This window comes from Mauremys reevesii, linkage group 1, assembly GCF_016161935.1.
Source record: "Mauremys reevesii isolate NIE-2019 linkage group 1, ASM1616193v1, whole genome shotgun sequence".
Classification (NCBI taxonomy): domain Eukaryota; kingdom Metazoa; phylum Chordata; order Testudines; family Geoemydidae; genus Mauremys; species Mauremys reevesii.
Window position 1 is genome coordinate 13,565,443 of NC_052623.1, and position 23,468 is coordinate 13,588,910.

Sequence of the window (23,468 nt, forward strand, 5' to 3'; positions counted from 1 at the left end):
TGGACATGTGGCACATCTCTACACTGGTCTGGATGGACACACGGTTTCAAGTAACTGAATCATTATAACACTGTCTCCACCACGAACTGGGGGCGTGATTCCCCTGCCTGCATGCACAGATCTGTAGTAGCGTGACTATAAATAGACGTGTAGTCACGGTATCCTTGTTGGAGGCCTGGCTGAGCTGTGCCAGGTTCAAACCCACCTGAAACCAGTGGGTACGTACCTGGCACTGCTCAGCCGTGCTGTGGCTACGCTGCTATTTATACATGTGCTAGCTCGAGGAAAGGTAGCACAAGTCCGTGCGCATGAGCGGGGGAAACGCATGCCTCACTCGTAGATGTACGCCATGGTGCGTTTCTCTGTACGTGAGCCGGATAGATTTCAACCTCTGTCCAGACCCAGCCTTGCCCTGTACCACCCACCCCCATCAGGCAAAAATCTGGAGTCAGGCCTAAAAGAAATCATGAGATTTTTAAAAAGTAATAAAGTTGGGATTATTTTATTTACCCACTGGCTTCTGAGCCTTTAGGTCGGGCTGGGGGTCATATTTTCATGCTTTTCTCCACAACCAGGAGGGCCAGGCACTTATTTTTTTGAAAAAGAAAGCTAAGATTCCAGTATAATCACATGAATCCAGGACTCAGGGTTTTAAGAAGGGTTGTAAGAGTTGCCAACCATGCAGTGCCTTACAGTGCCCCCTGGGGCTAGTGAATTCCAGGCTGCAGCTCCCACCATGCCACGTTCACAGGGGAAAGAAATAACATGGCATGTAAATTCAACCAGATAAAAAGCAAATAAAAGGGACGAATTCCACCCCACCCCCCCAATTCTGCAGGAAAAAAAGGCAGCAAAGATAGGTGGAGTGCCTGGACAGGAGAGAGAAATAACACCACTGACAATCATGCTGACCAGCGTTGTCGCATTGTTTCCTTGTACTTCCCCGGCATCACTCTGACTGTATCCGTCCGTTGTCTCTTGTCTGGTACTTAGATTGTAAGCTCCTTGGGGGCAGCACCTCGCACAATGGCCCAGGATGGAGACTCCTAAACACTACGGCAGGGTGGGCATGGGCGCATCCCCAGAACACAGGACATCCTCTGCCTGCACGACCCCGTCCCTGTGGGTGTGATGCACGGAAGGACCCCCGTTTAGAGAGTACCCTTCCATCCCCGCCGGCGTGGCCTTGCAATGCGTGCGAGGTCATGCTGGCGGGGGCGGGGACGCTTGCTCCTCAAAACAAGGGCCTCTGGATGTGATGAATCCAGACAGAACCAGGCCCAGTTTTATATCAGGCCGGACCCAGGGGGAGACAAACCTTACAGGCCCAGGCCCATCTGGCTTAGAACCGGACAGATGGCCTCATGGCACGACATCATACTGTACAGACAGCGCAAGGAGAGCGGAGAGAGACCGGGGTGAGAGATGGGGTGAAGGTAGGGTGACCAGATGTCCCGATTTGATAGGGACAGTCCCGATATTTGGGGACTTATATAGGCTCTTTTCTTATATAGGCTCCTATTACCACCCACCCCCATCCTGATTTTTCACACTTGCTGTCTGGTCCCCCAGGTGCAGGAGAGGGACGCGCAGGATGGCAAGCAAGCGCTAGAGAAAAGGGGGAAGGAGGCGTGGGAGCCAGGAGCAGTGCCATGGCGTGAGGGAGCGGAGGGGAGAGCGGGCACCGGGACAGCAATACAGCCAAGCCGTGGGGCAGATGGGGGAACTGCAGAGCAAAGGTCCCTTTGCTGCAGCAGCTCCCAAGGGGAGGGGAAGGGCTGCTGGTGCGCGCATGCAAATCTGGTTATTTATTTAATTCTGGGAAGGGCTTTCCCCTCCTTCCCCTCCTCCTCCGGGGTGCCCTGCACTGAGCCTCCCTCAGTGAGGAGAAGGAGGCAGCAGCCTGCAGGTCAGTCTCTCTCCATTCTCTGCCTTACGCTCTGCTTTTCTCTACCCTCCTCTCCCCCCAAAAAACTTTCCCCAACACCTCCTCTGTGGCCCTGGAGGATGTGCATTGTCTGGGGGCGGGGGGCCGAGCCGCCTTTGGTTTGCATGAGAGAGAGAGAGAGAGAGGCAGGGAGATGAATCTGCAAAGGCAGCACTTGTTTGCAGAGCACAAACCGTGGCTTTGCAATGGGTTAACCCCCTCCTGCAGCCGGTCCCAGGACTCCTTCCGCCCCCTCCCCACGTGCCACGGGGGGTATGGCTCAGTCACGCTCTTCAGCTCGGCTAAAACTTTGTTTCAGAAACGTACAAGCCTCCCAGGCAGGCTAGAAATGAGGACAGAGTAAACAGCAGCCATGGAGGGCTGCCTGGGCAGAAGCAGCAGCAGCCTTTGGGTGTGAGAGACCCAAGGACAAAGCATGCATTATTCCTTTTTTCCTGACCCCCCCCCTCCTGTCAATTTATTTCTTTCCAGCCATGTTTCGTAATAGGGCTTTAAAAATATGGTTGGGCAGGAGGAGTTTGTTTGCTCAGCGGTTTGGAAGTGGAAAGGGGCTCGCTGCAGAAAGGGTTCGTGCCCAGCTTCTGATCTCACTTCCACGGCTGTGATTCTGGACTGAACCCAGGGAGACGGATGGAGGCCCTCCAGGTTACCCTGTGTCACGCCGAATGGAATTTGGCCCCAGTCTATGGTTATTAATTCCATTTCTAGTCTAACAAATACAAGTTCTGCCCCGGCAGACTGGGCAGCGGTATTGCCTTCCAAGGGTTAAGAAAGGACATACGCTGACCTGTCTGTCGGCTTGTAGAGTTCCCCAGCCATCACCACCCCAGCGTCTGAGTGCCCCCCCAAGTATTTCAGAATAGAAATAAACACAGGTGCAATTGCTCTTCCTTCCCAGCCTGCGGGGGGTAAAGCAGCCCCAGCTCACGGGTCTAGTTTGTGAATTTGTGTCAGGGTGGGGATGCCAAGGCAAAGGGATGAGCTTTCGAGTCAGTTATAAAAAAGGGGAGGCTGTTTATAGAGGGGTCATTCTTGGCTCCTGTGGCTGTGAGTTCCGCAGTCTGGGTCCGGCTCCTGTGAAGGTTCCATGCCCCGCTCTCATGCGCCTGCCCTTCCTGGTTTCTACCGTCTGGGGACTGTCACCGTTGCAGAGGGAGAGCTGATCTCAGCTGGTCAGGGCTTTGAATAGGACGGGGTCATGTAGTGAATGGGGAGCCCAGGTGAAGAGATGAGGTTTGTTTGCTCAGGGGTGATATGATCAGAACGACCTGCATTCTTTAGCAAATGGGTTGCCGTGCTCTGTATCATCTGGGGCTTTCTTAGGGCATTAATTCAGCCTAGATAAAGAGGTCTAGGTATGGACTATCCTAAACTGGATTCACCTGAGCACAGAGCCCTACTGAAATGGGTGCAAGGTGGCTCTGCCACCATGAATCCGACGGCAGGATCGGTTGGGTCTGGGTTCTCTTCTGGTCTGTGTAGGATAGACGCATAGATTTTAAGGTCAGAAGGGACCATCATGGTCGTCTAGTCTGACCTCCTGCACATTGCAGGTCACAGAACCTCGCCCATCCACTCCTGTTCTTTTCCTGCGCTGAGCACCTTGGGTTTGGAGGGGGTTTGGGCAAATGCTTTGGATCTGTCTCTAGAAATAGAGGCACTGACCCTGCAATGAGCAGCATGCACATGGAACCCCTTAACTTATCCAGAACCCCACTGAAGCCACTGCACCGCTGGGGGATCTCCTGTATCTTTCACAAACTGTGTCCAGTGAATTAATATATAATCTCATGGAATAGAATTCACTCATAAAAGAATGTCCCTTCGCCAGCAGAATGCTCCCTGTTCCAGGGACAGTGGTGATAGACACAGTTTTCAATTTAAAAAACCCCTAAAATTACTTTAAACAGTTTAATTCCTGAAGGTGGATCTCATTATCCCCAGTTTACAGATGGGGAAACTGAGGTACAGGGCAATAAGGTGACTTGCCCATGGCCATCCAGCAGGCTAGTGGCAGAGTTAGGAATAGAACCCAAGTTTTTAGTTCCAGTCCTGTGCTTGATTCATGAGGCCACACTACTCTGAAGCAAAGCTAAACTGCAGCCCCTGTAATGAGCAACACATGGACCGATCCCCCGGCATGGAGCACCATAGGGGTCTGCCCACACAGAATTGAGGCCTAGCTCTGGCTATTAATTGGTACTAAATTAAATAATTTGGATGTATACTATACTGAAATAGGCCCCCTCTCCACTGTTCTAGGTGCTTTTACCACAATTAAAAATAGAACCAAATTCAACTGAAAACTGGCAGCTACTCCACAACCACAGCCAAGTAAAAATCAAGCCTAGCGAACACTCCTCTTTCCTGCTCAAGCATCCGCTCCTCTCTCCCCAAGGGCCTGGGTAAATAGATAGGACTTGCACTCTGCTATTTCAGAGCAAGTAGGGGGAGTAGGTTCCAAAGCTGCCAGCATCTCATGGAAAACACCCTGCTGGGGTTCGCAAAGTCCTTTGTCTTGTTGCAAACACTGGGAGATTTTTATGTATGGTTTGTGTGGAGGTGATGATTAGGGGGGTGTTTATAATCAGAAACGCCGCACTAGGCGAGCAGAGAGGATGATGGAGCAGCTTGACTGTCAGTTGTGAGCTGGACGCAGCAGAAAGGCTGATCGAGGCGTGCTGCATGCAATGGAAAGACATCAGCTGGCTGTAGCTGATGTCCACAGATGGGCAGCTCCCATGAACTGGTTTTCACCACTGCAGAAGTGAAATTTGCCTTCACGAGGCCCTGTGGAGCGAGATCTCAGCTGGGTTGTGGGTGCTTTACTTCTCCTTGGGAGGGGTTGCAATGTATTTGTTACACGTCTGCCTGGTCATCTGGTGTGTATCCACCACTGAGCGTTACAACGGTTTAATCTTTTGTTTGTTGCTGGTAGGAAGGAGTGACAGGAAGTATCACTTACTGCCCGTCTAGGAGCTTGGTGTGTCTTGGGAGATTTGGTGCTTTCTTGCTTGTATTTTTTTTGTTCATTTTCCACAGTAGGGCTAGGGAGGGTGTGGCTGTTGTTTCTTAAAGCATCTGTCACTTATTCTAGGGTTTTGTACCACACCTGACACAGTGGGGCTCTGGTCTCAGGCACTAATCTAATAATAAGTATTGCTAAGAATCCAGAATGGCATGGTCTCCTGTAAATAGAAGGAGTAACTGGTGGGTTTCCTTAGGGGAAGTTATGGTAGAAATGGAAGCCCTGTCTGTTGATGGTCCCAAACTGGCTCTGCAGGGCAGTAAGGATCAGTGGAGCATTGTCCGGTGCATAGCCACTACCATCACCTTTGGAAAGTCCCTCGTTTGCACCTTTCAAACCTAGTAGCCATTGGTGTTTGGGAGAAGGAGGGGCGAGTCCTCTCGCAAGGTGGAAGGCGTGGGATCTAATGGCAAGGCACACTCCGGGGTCCTTCGCGTGATCCCCCTGCGTGCTTTATGGCAGAGTCATTGCCAGGCTGTTTGCAGGGGGCACCGCGGTGCACAGTATAGAGTCTGCAATTTCAAGTATTGCATATTAATGCTGGGTTGTCTCTGGGGAGCTGAGCTTCCTCCTGGAAACAGTAAGACTAGGCTGAAGTATCCCTGGAATGTTATTTTGCAGGCAGAGAGGTCACATGAGGGCAGTGGGTCTGGAGACGTCTTTGAGAGCAACAGCTTATGGTGGGTTTGTTTTGGGGGGAGGCTTGTTTCTGTTTAGGGCCTCCAGATCCTGTGCACTGGAGAGCGGGTTGGGCCAGCACCTCCTTTGCTGGGATTGCAGAGCCCTTCAAATGGTCCTGCTGCATTTACCCCATCCTGTGGGCTGCCTGCCTTTGTCTCCATCAGCTGTTTGGACCTTCCTTTTCTGGCTGGCCTGTTGGATTCTCCTCCTTGTTTCCTGGAGACACTATAGGACTTCTGGCTCCGTGGAAGTCGATGGCAAAATGCCCATTGACTGCAGTGGGACCAGGATTTCACCTTATGTATTTTGTGTAGTTTTTATAATGAGTAGATGGGACCTGATAAGGTTTTCCCCTCCGTGAGCCTCTGATCCCATGGTTCCTTCATTTATCAATTGCATAGTTGGTTAGTGTGGGTGGTTGCTAGGGTGACCACCCATCCTGAATTGGGTGGGACAGTCCCGAAATACAGAGTTCAAGTCCCAGTACCGCCTGAATGATTCCCGGACAACATTTGCACTGGATTCCCTGTGACACCGCTCTGTGTCTGCTCGGGGCGGCGCCAGCCTCTTCCCAGTGCGGGGGGGCTGAGCAGGTGGCCTTAGCCCCCTCTCGCCACAAGGTCCTGCCTCTGCTCCCCCCATATAAAATGACGGGGTCTAATTTAGCTGTTACCACTCGAGAGAGAGATCTTGGAGTCCTTGTGGATAGTTCTCTGAAAACATCCACTCCGTGTGCGGCGGCAGTCAAAAAAGCAAACAGAATGTTGGGAATCATTAAGAAAGGGATAGATAGTAAAACAGAAAATATCATGTTGTCTCTATATAAATCCATGGTACGCCCACACCTTGAATACTGCGTGCAGATGTGGTCACCCCATCTCAAAAAAGGACTTGGAAAAGGTTCAGAAAAGGGCAACAAAAATGATGAGGGGTCTGGAACAGCTGCTATATGAGGAGAGATTAATGAGACTGGGACTTTTCAGCTTGGAAAAGAGACGACTAAGGGGGGATATGATAGAGGTTGATAAAATCACGACTGGTGTGGAGAAAGTAAATAAGGAAGTGTTATTTACTCCTCATAACACAAGAACTAGGAGTCACCAACTGAAATTAATAGGCAGCAGGTTTAACACAAACCAAAGGAAGTGTTTCTTCACACAACGCACAGTCGACCACCAGAACTCTTTGCCAGAGGATGTTGTGAAGGCCAAGACTGTAACAGCGTTCAAAAAAGAACTAGATAAATTCATGGAGGCTAGGTCCATCAATGGCTATTAGCCAGGATGGGCAGGGATGGTGTCCCTAGCCTCTGTTTGCCAGAAGCTGGGAATGGGCGACAGGGGATGGATCACTTGATGATTCCCTGTTCTGTTCATTCCCTCTGGGGCACCTGGCACTGGCCACTGTCAGATGACAGGATACTGGGCTAGATGGACCTTTGTTCTGACTCAGCCTGGCCATTCTTATGTTATGTTCCCCTCTTTCCCCCGATTCACGCCCTGGCCAGGCTGGAAGCCAGAGCTGGGTTGTGGTAAGAGCTGCCAGGGAGTCTGGCCCACTGTGGGGAGCTCCAGACCCTCCACCTTCCCTGGGAGGGGTACCAGGGTGCCCAAGGGCAGCCCCTGGCCTGTCCCTGTCCTCTGGGGCATGCTACCCATGGCAGGTGGAGGGTCCGGGGCGCCCCACAGCGGCCTGGACTCCCTGGGCGGCTCTCAACACGGCCTGGCTCCGGCTTGGTCAGGGGGCGGGGCCTCAGGGGAAGAGGAGGGGTAGGGGGCGTGGCTACCGTGGAGGCAGGGCTCCTGCATGTGTCCTGCTTTTGCCTTTGAAAAGATGATCACCCTAGTGGTTGCATGGATTTTGATGCCCTCCTTTCTTGCTGCAGATGTACCTAGAGGTGCACCTTTGGCTAGCAGCTCTGCAGGGGCACTAACCATTGCAGGAGAACCCGTATCGCTAAGGTAGACTAGGGAGGTGAATGCTGCAGAGAGCCTGGAGAAAGAGCAGTGAACTAGACAGAGCCTTGCAGGCCGGGTGTGGAAATGGCTGCATGATGTCATTCCCCCAGGTGAACAAAGCTTGCATTCAACTCCTCCCACTGACATTTCTGCTTGCTCCGCTCACTAGTTAACACCACCTCAGCTGCTCCTAGCACTGCACGGGCAGCACAGACTCCCACATGCATCTCTTTAAAAAGCTGATGTGGGGAAACTACGAGGGAACCAGTTTGTCCAGGAAAGTGTTCCCTGTAAACATGGTGGTGTCTGTATTTCTCCTTCCCTCTTCCATATTATTTAATGGATCTAATGATACTCCTTTACCTATCTCGTTAGACTGCCCTAACACTTGGTAAAGCACCTCCATCCTTTCATGTAGTTATACCTGCTCCTGTGTTTTTTACTTCATACATCTGATGAAGTGGGTTCTAGCCCATGAAAGCTTATGCCCAAATAAATTTGTTAGTCTCTAAGGTGTCACGAGGGCTCCTCGTTTGTTTTGCTGATACAAACTAACACGGCTACCACTGAAACCGAAGGTACTGGTGTCACTCATCCTTGGAGTAGCCTGGTGCTTTGGTATCTGTGTTGTCCATCATGGGTAGAGAAGAGAAAACTCATTTTTAGTGAGGCTTCTGGACGCAGACACAGTTCTCCCTGGCTCCCAGACCGTGTGAACACAACTTGTGGGGACTTGCCTCCTGAAGACCTGGCCTGGGCTATGCAGCTCTCTATAGTGAAGGGCGCTTGCCTGAAACGGGATCCTTGGATTTTGAAGAGTTCTCAGCTCCTTTTGGCTCATCAGTGTCTGTTCTTACTAGAGGAGAACCCGCTGGCTGGGGTGGGGTTCAGTCCAGAGAAGACCGAGGTGTTGCTTTTTGTCTGGGGGAAGCTAGCCCCTGTTCCTAGGAGGCAGCGGTGCCGTTCGCACCTGGTGCAGAGATTGTCCGTTTCTCTTAGCTGTGGCACCCTGCCACTGTGGTTACTGTCTCTGCCACCACCCACTGGGTCACTGCAAACTGACCTACATGGCGTTGCCCTGGAACAGCTCTTGGGAGATAAATGCAGCCTGCCATGCACTTCGCAGGGCTGGCGGCCACGACTGTTACCTCCATGCTCCAGAATGCAATGGTTGACTTCCAGCTCACCTGTGAGTGCTGTGGTTTTTGAGTACTAGACTTCTGAGAGAGGTGTGGCCTGTCACATCAGCTGGTGCACTCCATCTACCAGTCCCTTAATCCTAAACATCTGGGAACCCAAACATCCTCAGCAAGGGAGTCTCTGGAATTTTTTCCCCTATTTGATCTGACATGAACTGTCCTTTAGCACTTGGTGTGAAGTCCACCTGGTGCCCCAGGGTTTCTTCTGATAAGGTCTAGGGATATTGGGTTCCATTTAGCCTAATGATATCCTGCAGCAGCGAGTTCCACAGGTGAATTATGTTTTGTGTAAATTGCAAGGGAAATGGATTACATCAGTAATGTCTGATCTGCAGGGTGAAGTCTATTGAGCTGGTTTAACAGGCTCGGTTTATTTATGAAATCACTTGTCCCTGTGTCCAAAGAGGGTTGAGGTGGAAACATTTTTGTAAAGAATCCTCTCTATAGAGATATTGTAAGTAGAGAATTGACTCCAGAGGCAACCTATCCTAGGTACGTACATGGTCCCCAGCATTGTAGTATCTGAGCACCTTACAGTCTCTAATGTATGTATAGTATCCTCACATGCCCCTTAGAGACAGAGCAGTGCAGTTATCCCCATTGTACAGATGGGGACCTGAGGCACGGAGAGGCTAAGGGACTTGCCCAGGGTCACACACAGGAAACCAGTAGCAGAGCAGGGAATTTAACCCAGAACTTTCAAGTCCTAGGCTAGAGCCCTAACTGCCGGCTCATCTTGCCTCCAAGGATCATGTCTCGTTGAGGGGGATTAGCCCTGTGTGCTTTCTGGCTGACAGGCCTTAAGTGATATGGAAGTAGATTTGTTTTCTCGCTGCAAGTCACTCAGCGCTTTCTGATGCGCTTGAGAAAACAAAAGCAGGCTGCTGCGGCTCCGCATGGGCTGTAAAAGCTGTTGCTGCTGGTACTCGGGTCGCACTGGTTGCTCTTGATAACACACAAATGCCCGGGCTAGGACTGAGAGCTGCTTGAATCTGAAGGAAAGAGGCTGACGACAAGCTGGGACTGGCCCTTCCTCCCCCACCAGCTGATCTTGCTCTTCCTCTCTGCTCCTTGTAATGTGATGGTCTGTTGTCTTATGAATCATGATGAATCAGAGTCTGGTCCCCTGGCCAGAACGGGAGGAGGTCGGAATAGAGCATGTTTGCCATCCCCCTTTTGTGCCAGAGGTTCCTAACAGCCTTTTGCTATAATACCTGCGCTTCTGTTGCTTAATCATCTGGCTCGGACACGTTGGTCCTGTGGAATGAATGTGCAGTGATCCGACTGTCTTGCTGACATTCGTTTTTCTATTCTGCCCCTGGTTACAACTGTACGATTCCGATGGATTTCAGTGGGGACCGAGGGAAGGATTTTGACCCATCTGACACAGGAAACAGGTAGCCGCTGCTTTCCTTGGAGTACACAGGAATTTTGGCACCGGCTGCCATGGGAGTATTTCACCCTAAGGAAATCAGCGATGAAAACCGCCTCCCTAGTCCTGATGCCTGTCTACTGCAGTGTTTTTTTTTTGCACCTTCTTCTGAAGCACCTGGTGCCAACCAGAGTCCAGAGACAGGAGACTGGGTTAGACGGGCCGATTGTTCTGATTCAGTCTGGTACTGCCAAGATTACAGTTCAGATTAAACCAAGAAAAATCTCTGGGCTAACACAAACACAGCTTTGCTCCCCGGGGTCACCAGAAATATCGATGACGTGCCCCCAGGGGACTGCGCAGGGCTCCAGAGTAACCAAGCCTTCCGCAGCGCATTTGCTGTTCCCCTTTTTAATCACTTGTCACTCCGGGAAGTCGTTTGACCTTTTCATTGGCATTTAAAACTGCTGCACGCACCAGAAAAACGCCCGGCGTGTAGCTAATGAAGGGCGCTGCGTGCCCAAGTAGCAGCTCCTGCCTTTCCCGAGCGCTGCGGGATCATGCACTTGACAGGGTATCCTTTGTCGTCCAGCATTGCTGCTCAGCCGAGATTGTTAAATGCCATTCAGGTTGCTTAGTGTGACCTACGGAGGTTGCTGACTCATTGTATCCTGCTGTTGCATTGCTCCAGGGCTGACCCCTTGATGATGGAAGATTTCTCTAGATACTCTGATGTTGAATGCAAAAATAAGCTCCTGCCAAAGCCCTGGGAGGGCATTGCCCGGGCATAGATGCTGGAAGCAGTTTCCATCTTCAAGGAAGGTGCCAAGAAAGCCATTGACCCAACTTAGTGAAGCTTCGAATGGTCTGAAGTGCACAAACTGTTCCTGCCACTCCAGCACTCAGGTGAGCCACGCCGTGCCGCGGCACCGGTGCCCGGTCTGTTGCACACAGAATTGGACTGTTTGCGTGATGAAGCAATTGGCACTGGGAGGCTTGCTTTGAGATGATGGAAGCCGTGACGCTGGCAGGCCAGATGCCCGCGCTTGCCCAGGCTGCAGGCATTCGCTAAGGACTGACAGACTCCTAGCTGGAGACCAGACCGGTTCGCCTGCAAGGCAGTTTTGCTGAGGAAAGGCACTAGTTTTATTAGAATGTATTTAGTACGTTGGAGCCGCATGCATTAATTAATCTCACTTGCAATCCCTGCATTCCAGGCTATACGAAATATGTAAGTTTTGCTTTATGACTTTGAAAATGTTTGCTTTGAACTTGTGAACTCAGGCAGGGGGATCCTTTGTCTCCCCACCCGCACCGACTATCAAAATCAGATGGGCCATCAAGGAACATCGCCATACAAAGGGTTGGTTAATGGCTCTCTGGCACCTGGGAAATGCTGTGTGCCAGGAAGCTTGTCCTGTGGGCTTGGAAGTGAATGCAGGAAATAAAACAAAGCCTCATGGAAACGTTCCATCTTTTTTGGCTGTTTGAACTCTGACAGGGCTGAAACTGAAGCCAGAGATCCCCAGGGGGGCTGCCTCCCGGGTCTGCCCTGAGGGAGGCTTTGAATTGAGAATCACTGCAACTCGTAGGAGTTAGGTGGAAACTCATTAGTGTGGATATGTGTGCTTGCTTTAACCTGTCAACAACACTCTGATTCCTTTTTCCTAGTTAATAAACCCTTAGCTAGTTTATTACAGGATTGGCTACAGGCATTGTAGGGCTCCAGTTGATCGGGGGTAAGCGAAGCAACGTGAAGGTGGTGTGATTTTTGGGGTATGCGACCATTTATCACTAAGGGTATGTCTTCACTAGCAATGGTAAAGCGCTTTCCCAGTGCTGTAAAAAAAGGGAGTAGGTGCACTTCCTACACGGCCACTTTACAGCGCTGAAACTTGCGGTGCTCAGGGGGGTGTTTTTTCACACCCCTGAGCGAGAAGGTTGCAGCGCTGTAAAGTGGCCGTGTAGACAAGGCCTAAGTCCAATTTGTCTGGGTGGCAAGAGAGACTGGAGAGTCTAAGACAGGGGTAGGCAAACTTTTTGGCCTGAGGGCCACATCGGGGTTCTAAAACTGTATGGAGGGCTGGGTAGGGAAGGCTGTGCCTCCTCAAACAGCCTGGCCCCCGCCCCCTCCCACTTCCCATCCCCTGACCGCCCCCTCCCGGGACCCCCCGTCCCAACCTTCCCCCCGGGACTCCCACGCCTATCCAACTCCCCCTGTTCGCTGTTCCTTGACTGCCCTCCCTCCCCAGAACCTCCGCCCCCTCCAACCGCTCCCTTTCTCCTCACTGCCCCCCAGGACCTCCTGCCCCTTATCCAACTGCCCCCCCCCCCGCTCCCTGCCCTCTTACCATGCCGCTCAGAGCAGCAGGACTGGCAGCCGCGCCACCCAGCCAGAGCCAGCCATGCCACCACGCTACATGGCAGGAGCTCTCAGCCCCGCTGCCCAGAGCGCTGGCGGCATGGTGAGCTGAGGCTGCCGGGGAAGAGGGGTAGCAGGGGAGGGGGCCGGGCCCTGTCCGGGAGCTCAAGGGCCGGGCAGGAAGGTCCCGCGGCCCGGATGTGGCCCACGGGCCATAGTTTGCCCACTTTGGGTCTAAGAGGACTGTCTGTGACTCCATGGTAAGCCTGGTAGAGTGACCCAGGAGTTCACATTTGTTACTGGCTTGGTGAAATCTAATTACAGAGCACACCGCCAGTTAGGGGTGCCCGCCCTGGGTTCTGCCAGTCTGCCCTGAGGTCGGCACTCCCGGTCGCGAGCCGCTGCAGACAGCGTGAGAGAAGGGAACAGAGAAGGAGTAAGTATTGGTATTGGAGCAAGTGATGCTGTTTTGTTCCAGTGGCTGCTAATCTCCTCCTGGAGGAAGGGAACATTTCTGGGTCTAGGGAAAGGCCTCTGAAACAAGCCCATCATTATCTGGCTCTGGTCTATGCACTCCGCAGCAGGAAGCTGGAGAGTCGGTGATCTTTAAATAGAACTGGCTGTGAGTCAAGCAGTTATGAAAAGCTGCTAGAACGTCAGAGCTCGGCTTATTTATAGCAAATGAGGAGTTTCCTCCCCCCTGTAAGCAGCTTGTTTGCAGTAACAGTATAAGAAACCCACAGATTGGTATCAGGCAGGGGCAGGGGGCTTGTCTGTAGACAGGGCCGGTGCAAGGATGTTTCGTGCCCTAGGCAAAACTTCCACCTTGCGCCCTCCCCTGTCTCCGATCCCTGCCCTGAGGCGCCTCCCCCCGCGGCAGCTCTCCCCTCTGCCCTGAGGTGCCCCCCTCCCGCCCTGAGCTTAGGCGCTGCAAGCCTGGGAGGCGGGAGAAGTGAAGCAGCCACGGCGCGCTCGGGGAGGAGGCGGGGCAGGGGTGAGCTGGGGCGGGGAGTTCCCCTGCGTGCCGCCCCCCCCTTACTTGCTGCAGGCAGCCCTCCCCACACTCCCCTGCCCCAGCTCCCTCTGCCTAAATGCCGGCGGCGACCGGGGCGGCCGAAGATCTGGCCGCCACGGTCGCTGCCGAAGAAAATGCCACCCCCCAAATCCTAGCACCCGCGGTCGCCTAAATGGTTGCACCGGCCCTGTCCGTAGAAGGTTTCTTCAGGAGAGGACACAAGACTGGGGAACTGTTGTACCCTGCCTGGAGTCCAAGCCTGCACATAGTGTGCAGAGCTCTGAATAATCCCTATTATTTATGGAGATTGCCAGTGAGCTTGGTCGGTCAATCTCTGACATTGGCTGTAATTGTGAGTTAATTTATGTTAACATCTGTCGGGGGGTGGGGGGGGAGAACAGCCCACATCAATGCGACACGTGGAGTAAAGGAAGCCGCCGCATTAGACAGCTGCTAGGTAGAGTTGTATGCAAACGTGATCTAATTGCACCCTGGGCTAGGATCATCATGTGTCTCGCTACCCCTAGGTCAAATTCTGCTCTCGGGCACATCGGTGTAAATCAGGAGTAACTCCGGGGATGTCACGGAAATGACTCCTGTTTACATTAGTGGAAAAGCACAATTTGGCCTACTGGGCCTGATTCTGATCTCACTTGCATTGCATTTACACTGGTGTAACCCTATGGACTAGTATCCTGATTGATACTGGGGGGCATGAGATTAAAATCAGGCCCTGAGACTGCAATAATCTATTGACGTCTTGTGAAAAATGTGAACAACAGAGTGATGTCTGACTTGCCACAGGTGAGAGTGGCAGAATCTGTTTGGTCTATTCGGGTCTGTTGTTATTCTTTACAAACCATGTAAAAGGCGTGTCCCCATTGTCTAAGCCTCTGGGCAAATAAAGACTCACTTCAATACATTCAGCGTTATACTTGCTGTAAAAAGGACATCCCAGATTACAAGTTCTGTGCTCCAATAATATCAGGCAGCAGGGAATTCCACCGGTGACTCACATTTTGTGTAAATTACAAGGGAGATCCTTTTACGTTAGTCATTTGAATCTAATGTTCTAGGTCTCTCATATACAAACATGCATATCTCCCTCTTATTATTCAACATGATTTATAGTAGCATACGTACTTAGCCCGAAAACACTGTTGGGAGCAACCCTGCTGCTCATATTCTTTAATGTACCAGATGAGCATGGACTCTGGGAACAAAAAGTGTTAAGTAGCTTTCCTGGGGCATATCTAGGGGGAGGGGAATGCAAATTTCCCACCTCTGGTTATGCGAGAACCCAGCTTTTTGAAGCTACGCCCTCCAGAGGGAGTCATTGGCTGCTGATCACTTCTGACTTGAGGCCAAGATCAAAGGCCCAAGCTGTATAAAAGAAAGACTGAGCTATTCTCGAGTGTTCTGAATCTGAGACCGTTATGAACATGTAACCCTGGGAAAAGCCCAGTTTGGGGTTTTGAAGGACTGACCCCTCCCAAAGCTCGAGGTTGGAGTTGGGGTGACCTTGGTAAGGTTGTTAGCAGGCGTGTTGGTTATTTTATTGTTTTTAATATGTTTTCTCTATAATGCTTTTACCTCAAGAATAAAGGTGCTTGCTTAGAAGGAGCTGCGTGGGAACTTGTATTTGCTGCTGGCAATTACACAGTTCCTAGCCTCTGGAAAGAAAGCAAAGTGCATATGCTGGCAATCTGTCTTACTGGGGCTTTCACAACATAAGCAGGGAACTGTGCAACTTGGAAAAAACCCAGTTAAGAGGGAGAGAGATTCAAGTCTCTGCCCAAGAGAGGGAATGTCTGGGAGCCAGAAGCCTACGAGTGGGTGTTCTTGGTGGACCACAGCATGGGAACGCAAGTGCAGTTGCCCTGAACCGTGACACATGCATTGGCTGAAAACTGGACTAGATGAAAAGATGTTGCAGAGGAAACAAACACAGGGTGGCGTTTTCACACTTTCTCTCTATTTAAAACTTCCTGAAAGTTCTGAATGTGAATGGTGGCTGTCATAAATATAAAGAGAAGGGGAGCATAAAATCCCTCCTTGGCAGCTGTACTGAATCGCTTTACCCGTAAGGGGTTAAGTAGCTCAAATCACCTAGTTGGCACCTGACCAGAAGGACCAATGAGGAAAGAAGATACTTTCAAATCTGGGGGGGGTAGGGGGGTGGTGTGTGTGAATTTGTTTGTGGCTCTCTTTGTTTGTTTGCTCTCCGGACAGAGAGAGAGACCAGGAAGGTACAACATCTCCTGAAAACATACCTGGAATGATCCATCTAAAACCACAGAAATTGTAAGTAAGGCAAGGAAAGGCATTAGGTTATCTTTTGTTTTGGCTTGTGAATTTTCCTATGCTACAAAGGTAGTTTTATTCCTGTTTTTGTAACTGTGAAGCTGAGTCCAGAGGGGAGTCCTCTGTGGTTTAAATCTTTTTATTACCCTGTACAGTTACCTTCCATCCTGATTTTGCAGGTGCGATTCTTTTACTTTTTTCTTTATAATAAAGTTCTTCTTTTAAGAACCTGGTTGATTTTATAAAAGCAGCAAAGAGTCTTGTGGCACCTTATAGACTAAGAGACGTTTTGGAGCATGCATGAGCTTTCGTGGGTGAATACCCACTTCGTCGGATGCATGTAGTGGAAATCTCCAGGGGCAGGTATATATAAGCAAGCAAGAAGCAGGCTAGAGATAACGAGGTTAGATCAATCAGGGAGGATGAGGCCCTGTTCTAGCAGCTGAGGTGTGAAAACCAAGAGAGGAGAAACTGGTTCTGTAGTTGGCAAGCCATTCACAGTCTTTGTTTCATCCTGAGCTGATGGTGTCAAATTTGCAGATGAACTGAAGCTCAGCAGTTTCTCTTTGAAGTTTGGTCCTGAAGTTTTTTTTGCTGCAGGATGGCCACCTTAAGATCTGCTATGGTTGATTTTAGTATCCTAAAGATAAAGGATCTGGTCTGTACTCACATTGCTAAGGCAATTAGTTGGTATATTATTATTCTCAAGCCTCCCCAGGACAGGGGGTAAAGGGGCTTGGGGAGATATTTTGGGGGCATAGGGATTCCAAGTGACCCTCCCCTGAATTTTTATGTAAATCACTTGGTGGTGGCAGCAATACCGTCCTAGGACAAGGAAAGGAATTTGTGCCTTGGGGAAGTTTTTAACTTAAGCAAGTAGAATATAAGATTAGAGGGTCTTTCATGCAGGTCCCCACATCTGTACCCCAGAGTTCAGAGCTGGGGGGGGGGCGGGAAACCCTGATAGTGGCCATTCCTTGCCTTGTATTGGATGGAGTCAGAATTGCCCTGTTGCCCCTCCGTGCCAGCTGAGTCTCTGTGCTAGGTGCAGGCTGGAATCTGGTCCAAGGCTTATCAACTGTGTTCAGTGATGGGCTCCTTTAACACTAGAGAGGGAGGAGAGTCTTTGGATTAAGGCACTGGACTGGAACTCAGCTCCTGGCTCTACTACAGACTCTGCTGTGCCCATAGGCCAGTCACTTAACCTCTCTGTGCCTCAGTTCCCCATCTGTACAATGGGTATAATCATTGATAGGTTGTAAAGCCGGTGAGGACTACTGGGATCATCCAGCCGGACTGCCTGCTCAAACACAGGCCGTAGAATTTGACCAAGTAATAGCCCATGTCTTGTGGTTGACTCACAGAATCCTAGAAATGTGGGGCTGGAAGGGACCTCGAGAGGTCATGTAGTCCATCTTCCCATGCTGAAGCAGGACCAAGTGAACCTAGACCCGCCCTGACAGGGGTTTGTCCAACCTGTTCTTAAAAACCTCCAATGACGGGGACTCTGCAACCTCCCTTGGAAGCCTATTGCCGAGCTTTAGAGTTGCCTTTAGAGTTAGAAAGTTTTTCCTAATATCTAACCAGAACCTCCCTTTGCTGCACACGAAGCCCATTGCTTCTTGCCCTTTAGCGAGAGCGTGTTTAGAAAGACATCCAGCCTGGATTTTAAAAGCTTCAAGCCATGAAGAATCCACCCCATCCCACATTGTTCCAGTGATTATATCCTGTTACAAATGTGCGCCTTATTCTAGCCAGAATGTAACTAGCTTCAGCGACCGGTCACTGGATCTCGTCGTGCCTTTTTTCTGTTAGCTTCGAGAGCTGGAGCTGTGCAGAGAAAAGACGTTCTGTTTCGTGGAGGATTTGGATAGTGTGAAATTTGGGTTTGTTCCGACTTGGAATGAAACCCCCACATTTTGAAATTCTCTGGGAGAGGGAATTCCTGGGGTCGGCGACTCCTAGGCAGTCTGCCTGGCTGGCTGCCCTGGAACTGCAGATGCTGGAAGCCCTGGAATCTTCTCCGTTTAGACGGTGATCAAGTCACCTCTTAACTTCCCTTGGGGAAGCTAAATAGATGGAGCTTCTTAAGACTTTTCACTGTGGGGCAGGTTTTCCACGCCTGGAATCATTGTGGTAGCTCTTTCCCCAAATTCCTTTTCCCCCCACCCTGTCTTGTCTGTTTAAACTGTAAGCTTTTTGCTGCAGTGACTGTGTCTGTACAGAGCCTCGCACGGGGGGTTCTCGATCTTGGTTGGGACCTTTAGGTGCTACTGTGTTATGCAGAAGTAGCACCAGAAGGGAGCTCAGAGGTCAATTTGCACCTCTGTTAGATGCTCCTGTTCATTTCCTCTGCGCTGTGGGTTAATAACTGTGCTTTCCCTTCATATGCAGAAGACGCCGATCTCGTGGTGTGTGCCTTCTCTTAGCCTCGCTTTTCTTGGCAGGGCTTTCCGCCCTTTGGGGGGCTAGGTTCCTTCCTGTGCGGTGTTCCTGAGCTTATGTGTTTATTTGCTGAGCCTCTCAATCTTACAGGATCTACAGGTGGTAGGTAGTAGTGTTGTCGCTGTGTTGGTCCCAGGATATTAGAGAGACAAGGTGCGGGAGGTAATATCTTTTATTAGATAGATAAAATAATATCTATTTTATCTTCTGTTGGTGAGAGAGAGAAGCTTTTGAGCTTACACCAAGCTCTTGTTCAGGACAGAAAGGTCTTCCCTCCCGCACCTTGTCTCTCTAGGATCTGTGGACACAGACTGGGGATTTGCTGTTGTGTTTCTGGCATTTCCCATCAAAAACAGCTGGGTGTGTTACTGAAGAAATCGTATATTAAACTTCCAGCTTCAGGGTTTAAGACAATCTCTAACTCTTAGAGTTCAGTATGAGACCTAGTGTGTGTGTGTGTGTGTGTGTGTGTGTGTGTGTGTGTGTGTGTGTGTGTGTGGGCAGATAATCCCCCACCTGTTATTGCGAGGTTCTGACACCTTCTTCTAACATATCTGGCATGACCGGGATACTGGGGGAGATGGGCCGCAGAGGTGATTCAGGCTGGCAGTTCCTACGTTCCTAAGATCAAACAACACTGGAAATCTACAACTGGGTGCAGTGGCCCCGGGAGAACTAGGTCGACTCTTTGCCAAATACAAATTGGGCCAACAAAGAATAACGCAAGGAGGCCGAGCCCTAACGATGGCCACAGATGGACTAACGCGGCCAGTTTCAGGGAGGGAGTTACATACATGGGGTACCTGAACTAACACGGGCCTGAGCTCGCCCTGATTTGGGGACCGTGCTGAGGTGTTCACCCCACACTGTCCTGGACAGGGTTAATGAGGCTTCGAAGGGGCCAGTTAACCTAATGGGCTGCACCTGAGGGTGAATCAGGCTTGATAAACAGTCTCTAATTGAGGATGGAGCTCAGCTGAGCAGGAGCAGGCGGGGCTGGTAGAAAGCCAGGAAGCCTGCAGCAGAACAGAGCTGCAGGGTAGAAGCCTGGAGTCGCTGGATGGAGCAGACCTCGGCTACTGGCTCTGGGAGCCTTGGGCTGAAAGGCAGAGTAGAGGGTGGGCCCAGCTTCCCCTACGAGCCACTGACAAAGTGGCATAGGCTGGAATTGGAGGACTGCCGGGAACGATGCCTGGTCCGCCAGTCCAGTGACTTTGATATCCTGGGAGGGGAAAACTGTTGTGACCCGGCCAGATGGCCACGCCATGAAGACGGTGTAGCTGAGTCACAAGAGGGGTCGTAGCATGAACGAGAGACAGAAGGGGGCGTCAGAGCATGTGGAGCTATTCCCCAGACGTCGCCACAAGGAGGCGCCCCAGTGGTGAGTCGAGAGCCCTGTGATAGGGCCGAAGAGGAAGGACCGTCTAGCCGACCTCAGTTGTCTTGGAGGAACATCAAGGGAGTTGTCACTCAAGTACCCCAGACTTTATACTTTCAACAATAGCTTGAATCTGAGCTGGAGGCTTATTGGCACCCACCGCACCACAGAAACTAAATGCACTGGGTGTGTCAGGGCTTGATCCTCCTTCCCCAGGAATCCAGGCCAAATCTCCAACCAGGGCAGCGGAGACAGGCCCATCTGGGTGAGACTTGGCTGGGAAGCCTTGTCCGGCCATTCGGCTGCACACTTCCAGCTCTGTCCGGGCAGGGCACTTCTCTGTGACGAAGGCAGGGAGACCTTTACCCAGTTTGTTTGGTTCTGAGCAGGGCCCAGCTTGTTCCATACGGTGGGGTCCCATGTTGTGGCAATGTGGCCAACCTTGAGGGCTGAAGAGGAGGATGTCTTTTCCTCCCCTGGGTTGGGCAGTGGGGCGGACAGACTGTACCCTGCATTACAATGACTATACTAGCTGGAATCTGCAGTACCGCTTCTCCTGGTCACAGGCCACGGAGCTGTGGGCTGGTCGTGTATCACAAGCCAAGATGGGTCAGCGTTTGCTTGGGCAGGAGACCTCCCAGGAGAACCCACGAGCTGCAGGAAGTGGTGCTGATGACTCACTGGCTGGTGCTGTGCCCTATGAGTCAGTAGTGTAGCAGAATGAGTATGGTAGTGGGCTCCTTTTCTCATCCCTCGCTGTTAAAATATCACATGGTCCCCCTTTTTTTTAAGAATGGAAGCATTTTTTCTGGTGCCCTGGTCATATCTGAACTTGTGCAATTAGATTTCCACCCCCACGCTAGACTGTAGGCACTTCTGGGCTGCAACATTGTCTTATTTTTATGTCTATAAAGTGCCGTATTCCCTGAGGTACACAAATAATAACTAATGATAATCAATCTCCCCCCCTGTAATTTCAATTGGATCTGGTCGTCTTCTTCCCTTCTGAGCTAACTTGTTGTATAGGGTTGCTGTGTGCCGTTAAACTGATGCTGTGTGCCACCCCAGAGGTGGCTGTATTTCAGTGACAGATGAGTGATTCCTCTAGGTAATTTAAAAGATCCTTTAATCCCTACATAAATATAAGGTTTTCTTAGTCAGTAATAAGTCCTTCTTGTAACTGTTGTTACCGAAGCTTAGCGATCTTAGCATGTAGATGTTCAAGGTTATTCTTTTTTATCACAATTCCTTCTGCCGAATAGATGGTTTGATCCCCTGAAGTATCAGCGCATAGGTACTCCATTGTCTGGTGTTCTACAGATACCTGTGATGGACACAACTCTGTTCCTATTCTCTGTGTCTTCTTCTTCACCTCTCTGTGTGTCTCTGCGAGGTTCTTATCTCCCCTGCGTTGCGGCGCGTGGAAGGGTTTCTCCTCCGTGAACAAACTGTGTCCATTTGTTCACAGCCTCTGGCAAACTGCAGCTTCTCTGTTATGTGGGTGAGAGTGTGAAATTGAGCAACGGCTACGCTGGGTGTCTCTGCTGTGTCATGAAAGAAGGGAGGTGTGTTTTACTACATTGGGTCCTTCTCTTCCTTTAGTCCTCGGGGCAGCAAAGAATCTCTTCTCTTCTTTGCTCCCTTTATTTTTGATTAAAGTCTTGACTGGTGTGCCGTAAAAGAAGGCGCTGTGGCAGGGCAACCCACTGGTGAGTGTGTTACAGGGTCCCATCCACAGGGGACATATGAGTTGTTACAATCCCCCACTCTAGCACCTTGACTCCGCTCAAGCTGTGACAGCTCATGTTTTTTGCTCGGAGGTCTCTGGTTCGATCTGTGTGTCGGGGCAAGCAGGAAGGGTAGGGAAAAGGGGTCCAACATACAGTAAAGGGGTGATTGGCCATGTCCTGAAAAAACATTTCAGAGAGAAAATCCTATAAATATCCTGTATCTCTCTGCAGGCGCTGCACGGCTGGGCCATAATCTGCTGTTTTGTTTCCGGTAGGCGTCACAGGAGAGGTGGGTTTGCAGAAGAGAGATGAGTGAAGAGAAGATTGGAAGGGGGTGCCAGCGATCGGATGGCGTGGAAGAAAGTGTAGAGAGGTTTCGGGGGGAAGTGAACCTAAAGGGTGTTGAGACTGGCATCACTGGAGGAGGAAGTCGTCACTCAAAGCATACCTCTGCCTGCTGCCCATCCCGCTAAACAGGACGCTTGCTGTGTGCATAAACCTGTCTGGCTTCTCAGCTTTGCCCTGCATTCTAAGGCTCCGGTCAGGGGGATCAGAGCTCTGTGATGCAGGGTGAAAACAAGTGATTTTTATTGAGCTAGCAGAGGATGAAATGGAAAGATAACGACAGCCTGCGATAGGGCAGGAGAGAGAGGCTGGAACATGACTCTCTGGTTGGCCTCGGTCCCAGTGGGGATACAGCTCCCTCCGGGGGATTTAACTGGAGAGCGTGCAGGTGGCTCGAACGGTCTCTGCCAGGCTTGTGCGCAGAGGCGAGCAGGAAATCACACCTAATCCAGAATGGATCAAGTGTTCATTGGATTTCTGCACAAAGCATCCTAAGCAGGAGAAGCTGAATCTCCAGGCCAGTTACCCTGATAGTGAGAAGAGTCCGTTTCTGGATTCCCCCTACAGGAATACGGGGAGCATGTCTCTCTGGGTGAGGTCTTCTCAGTCCAGTGGGTTACTTTGGAACAGTGCCTGTTACCGAGCTGTTGAATCTAGTAGATTTTTTTTCAATATCGAATGTGCCCTCTGAGTTCATAGCATATCAGAGTCATCTTTCAGCATCATTCGGCCTCTATTAATCAAATCAGATTTCTTTGTGGCTCTCTGACAGCCTCCAAGGATCACACAATTAATTAGCTGAGGACCCGAGTCAGTGTATTCCTATTCAGCAACCATGTACACGTGTGCCTGAAGTGGAGCATGTAGTTAAGTGCACGGGTGGAGTTAAAAATGTGCTAGTACTTTGCTGAACCAAGGCCTACATGCAGGATTAGACGAAATGTTGCGTCAGCGTGGGTTAGAGAAAGGGACGAGGCGCGTGGCTCCTACACACAGCATTCCCGGCTGTCAGAAACGGAGCTTTCAAACGGCATATCCGCATTCCTACAGTGATTCAAAGCAATGACAAGAGTGGCCACTTGACTTAAGGGGATTATGGGACGTTTCTGGAGGCCGATCAGAGCACAGTAATGCAACACCTCATTCACGCTGGCGCCGCGGCGCTCCGGGGGGGCGCAGGAAACGTTATTCCACTCGCCGAGGTGGAGTACCAGCAGCGCTGTAGCTGCGGAGTCAGAGCGCTCTACGTGCCTTGCCAGTGTGGACGGGGAGTGAGCTAGGGCACCCGGAGCTCCTTTATTGCACCGTAACTCGCAAGTGTAGCCAAGCCCTGAGAGCTGCTGTCCCTCATTCACTACCAGGGATCCGGTGTGGGGAATAAGAAGGGGACATCTGTGCAGGGTCACTTCTTGGTCCAGCACTGCCCTTTGGGGCAGATCTTCACAGCCCGCGGCAGCCCGGGGCAGCGAGCCTCCCAGCCCAGGTCGGCAGACTTGGGGTTGGGGGACCGGTGCGGGGGCCTCATGCTACCGTGCTGAAAATAGCTGTGTAGTTGCAGCTCGGGCTCTGAAGCCCACCCTCTCACTTGGCTTCACAGCCCGAGCTGCCATGTCTACACAGCTATTTTTCGCTCGGTAGCCTGAGTCTGTCGCCCCAGGCTCAGCAGGGGGGGGGGGGGGGGGGGGCGGTGTTGATGTTCCCTT

At 51.1% G+C, this 23,468-nt stretch overlaps 1 protein-coding gene across 1 annotated transcript in view; it reads left to right on the forward strand.

Annotated features, from left to right (window-relative positions):
* Positions 1-1,894: 1,894 nt before the first annotated feature.
* ARAP1 (ArfGAP with RhoGAP domain, ankyrin repeat and PH domain 1) overlaps positions 1,895-23,468 on the forward strand; it is a 218,685-nt gene continuing 197,111 nt past the window's right edge. The window contains exon 1 of the mRNA XM_039515323.1: positions 1,895-1,909. The gene's annotated coding sequence lies outside the window, so the exon portion shown is untranslated. The remainder of the gene's footprint in view (positions 1,910-23,468) is intronic.